The sequence below is a fragment of the Castanea sativa genome, chromosome 3 (genome assembly GCF_040712315.1).
Source record: "Castanea sativa cultivar Marrone di Chiusa Pesio chromosome 3, ASM4071231v1".
NCBI lineage: Eukaryota > Viridiplantae > Streptophyta > Magnoliopsida > Fagales > Fagaceae > Castanea > Castanea sativa.
The window spans coordinates 749156-753764 of record NC_134015.1 but is presented as its reverse complement, the minus strand read 5'-3'; positions in this window follow the sequence as shown (position 1 = coordinate 753764).

Below are 4609 nucleotides of genomic sequence, written 5' to 3'. Positions count from 1 at the left end.
GTATCAAACGGATCTCCCAAAAATGCTTGACTAGTTGCAGGTGCTGAAATGTTTAGAGTTGTCTTAAATAATAGAGTTCTTTGCAGCTTATAGAGGATCACTGTCTTTTTTTTTTTTTTTTTCTAGAAATTTAGATTTTCTATAGTTTATTTAATTTTTAGATGGGTTTTAGTGGGTACTAGTCGCTAACACATGCGATGTACAGAAAATCTATTGACTCTGAAAAAAATGATGAAATATTTAACTTCTACACTTTTCCATAGTTTAGAAGTGTTGTCTAACATTTAATGTTATTGAGTTGCAAGTGCATAATTACTAAAACCTACAAAGTAATTTACAATTTTTAATTTAATAAAGAAAAACTCCCAATAGCTATATATACTCACACTCAAAACCAATATAAACTGCAAATATATAAACAAAGACCATGATATGAGGAAGACACAAAGTTTCAAATTTGAGTGACAATATGACTTTCTTGTATTAATAACAACATAGACAATTCAAAACATGGAACAATATCAAAATTATAATACCTAATTTCATTATTTTTCATGTTGAATCCAAACAAATAATTAATTGAAATTAATCCAAACAAATAGTTAATCAACGAAAAATCATAGCTTTTGATAAGAAAACAAAAAATACATAAACCTAAATAAAAAGCATTTAAGGTGAAAAATTTACAAATTCTTTATTAAAGTTAGGAATATGTTAGGACATATGTGGTTCACTTGTTAAGAACATATGTCATTTTTTTATGTAATTGGCTAATCTTTTGACAAAACACACTTTACTTGTATTTGGGTAGATCTAGGATGTTTTAATACTTCAAGAAATAAGGTTTCAAGATCAAGTGTTAAAACCATGCAAGTCTATCTAAGAAATAAGTTGAAGAAGTGTCTGGCATTAAAGCTCGACAGCTTCATCTATCAAGCTTTAATAAGTTGTTTCAACCCTGAGGCTCGATAGCTGCTCAACAGCATCTCGACACCTCTAGCTATCGAGGTTTAAGAAAAACAGTTTTTCAGATCTTTTTTGATTCCAATCCTTGGATTTGTCTTTGGGCCTTCTTTTCTCATAACCCTAGATATATAAAAAGATTATTTTAAGGGCCGTCAAAATAGACACAAGTTGCACAAGCATTGAGTAAAGTCTGTTCAAGCAATTTGTGACTGGAGACAAAGTTTGCCCTAGTTCATTTCTTTGTGAAGAAGCTGCTGTGTTTGTGCACCTTAAGGTTTTGTAATCAAGCATCTTCTTGTTCTTCATTGTGAGGATGAACTGAAAAACTTTGCAGCCAACATCTTTCTCAAATTGGTGATTGAAGTCGCGTACTGGGATCCGCGCAATTGGTTAGTCACGTACTAGGATCCGTGCATTAAAAATGAGAAATTATCACTATAGAACAAGTCCAATTGGGTATTGGGGTAAGGGTTCAACTATAGGTTGGTATAAGGTACTGGGATTCCTTTACTTGTAACCGCTTGTTGTGATAATAGTGAATTCTTGGGAGTGGTGACCTTAAAATCACCCGGTGGGGTTTTTGCCTTGGAGGTTTTTCCCATTCGTAAACAAATCACCATGTCAATTTATTTTTCTGCTGCACTTTAGTTTATTGGTGATTTGTTTGTGCTACCACACGTTTGCATGTTAAATTGGTTAATTAATTAAACTTGGCTAATTAATTAATTAATTTATCACAAGGGGTCAATGCGTTTTTGGCCTATCAGAATATATTCTTAGGTCCTTTCATAAACTAAAATAACAAACCGGACAAACCTTTCATAATCATCATTAATATATTTTCACAAAATCAAAACATAAAAATGTAGTAAAATACTACAAAATTTTACTAAAATAATAAACTGACTCTTTCAATGATGATAACTATTAAACATACACAGGGAAAAAAAATAACTATATTATTGGATAGATAAATATTTATAAGGTACAATTGTACTCAGGATAGATATAAATATACCTGTTCCATATTAGTATATCATCTAAAACTGATTTTAGAGAACAAAAAAAGAAAAAAAAAAAAAGAGAGAACATATAATTCAATGTGACATGTTCTCTATAACATGAGTCTATTGATTACAGAGAAAACATATAATTCAATATGACGTGTTTTCTATAACATGAGTCTACTGACTACAAAGCAAAGCGTAGAGACTGGACTGAGAGAGTTGGAAGAAATTAAACCGAAAAAATTAACTACATAAAATGTGGGAACTTAAAAAAAAAGAAGTCAAATATTAGTTAGAGGAACCCTAGGCTCTAATCCATTAAGTGCTCCAAAGTCCAAAGTCTAAATTACTTAATTCAGAAAACAAAATGTATGGGTTAGCATTTATGTAGATGATAAAGGGTCATTGGTTGCATGACACTAGACTAAGATTAAATGCCAATACAGGGGATTAAAAAGGATTGGCGAATGTTTTTGATGAAATTTTTGTTATAGAATTTTAGTTGAAGTAAATTTTTCAAGCTCTTGAAACAAATATCTAGTAAAGTTTTACTTAAACTTAACTATTATAACACTTGATAAGATAATTACACGTTGAAAAGAAATAATAAATATATAAGATATAAAGTCTAAAATAAAAAGAAAAAGAAAATAGTGGTGACGTGAAAAACTATGGGAGTTCTAGAAGTTTCGATTTATATATATATATATATATATATATATATATATATAGAGAGAGAGAGAGAGAGAGAGAGAGAGAGAGAGAGAGAGAGATTAGTGGATTTATCCATTAAAACCCATATAAATAAATAACCTAATGGGTCTTTACCCATTTAACCCAAATATTCAAATGTATTGGGTTAAGACTTATCCAAATTAAGTGGGTAATGAATGGATTCATGGATATGGATAAAAATTGTCATCCTTACTCACGATGCTTGGAGGGTTGCTCCAATTGCAAGATAAGTGAGTGTTGTATTAAATTAATCGGTCTGTGACTTTTGAGAAGGAAAAACAAAATTTGTTTAAATCTCTTAGTGGATTCCAATAGATGGCAAGTTTCTTGCTTTTTATCTCTTGGTTGGATTCCTTTAGGTTAGCTAGGCGTGAGCTTATCTATTCATTATGATTTTGTATTTGCAGTTCCTTCATAAAAATATGTATCAAACGGATCTCCCAGAAAGAGCTTGACTAGTTGCAAGTGCTGAAATGTTTAGAATTTTGTCTTAAATAATAGAGTTCTTTGCAGTTTATAGAGGATCACTGTCTTTTTTTTTTTTTTTTATCCTGTTTAAGGATCTTTGTTTAGTTTTGTTCCTTTTATGTCGTTTGGATTGTTTTGATCTTGTTTGCAGATAATATTTCTCATTGCATCTGTTGCATTTATGTTTACTTTTGTTGATGAAATTTTCATTTATCTTTATAAATATATATACTATGGTATCAAACGGATCTCCCATGCTCAATTCTCTGTTTGACACGCACATGCCAATAATATACAATTGCATTCCAGTTTCTCTAGTTAATTTCAAACATCAATCTTAAGCACTGTGAAACACTTTCATGATCTCATTTTCTGAAATGTGAAAGTGTATTTTTATCATTTTCGCGTTTGACCTGACCATATAAAACCACACTTCCTAGAGATGACACATATAAACCCTTTCTCATTTTTTGCTGTTGTTGCCCAAGATCAAGTCAAGTCGTCTCCAGTTGTCTAAATTTGGATGTGTTGCGATTTAGGATAGTTTGTGTTAGTATTTATTACGAACCTTAATTTTAAGGGTCTTAGAGTTTGATTTGTGTTAATCAATCATGTGGTTATATTGTTATAATCGATATTCTCTATTGTGAATTTTGTTTGGTGTTACCCATGTATAATGCATTGGCATGAAATTTTCTAAACAGCCTTAGAGCATCCCCATCAGTATGTGCAAAATGGAAAAAGTAATTGATTTTACACATTTTGAGCAAAAAAAACACCCACATCAGTGGGTGTAAAATTGTACATTTATGCACGGTTACTGTAGCAATTGTGCATAAATGCATAATTTTACACCCACTGATGTGGGTGTTTTTTTGCACGGTTACTGTAACATGTGTATTTGATATTTTAATAATTTTTTCTCTCTCCTTGTCTCTGCTCTCGCTCTCACTCTCACCTGACTCTCTCCTTATCTCTGCTCTCACCTCACTCTCCCATCGTATTAGCCAAATTGAAATCCCAAAAAATTATAGAGCATGAATATGCGAGAAGGTAATAAAATAAAATTTTCCAAAACAAAGATTAAAGAATTCTTTCTTGGCCATGAACTTCACCTCCTGAACCACAAAACAAAGAGATCCCCACCCTTTTTCAGATCACAGTCCACCTCCTCAGGTCAAAAGCACCGGCTTTGGGTGGTGGTGTTGCGGGTCCGGGTTTGAGTTGTAGATCGACGGCAACGTGGGTGACAATGGTGGAAATTTGGGCTGTCTGGTGGTGGTGGTAGGTAATTTAGGATTTCAGTTTGGCTAAAATGGTGGGTTTTGGGTTTTCAATTTCTACTGTGAAATTTTTTCAATTTGTCTTCGAAGATGATGGTGAAGTTGCAGATTTGTTTGGCGAGAGCAGAGAGAGAGAGAGAGGCCATGAGT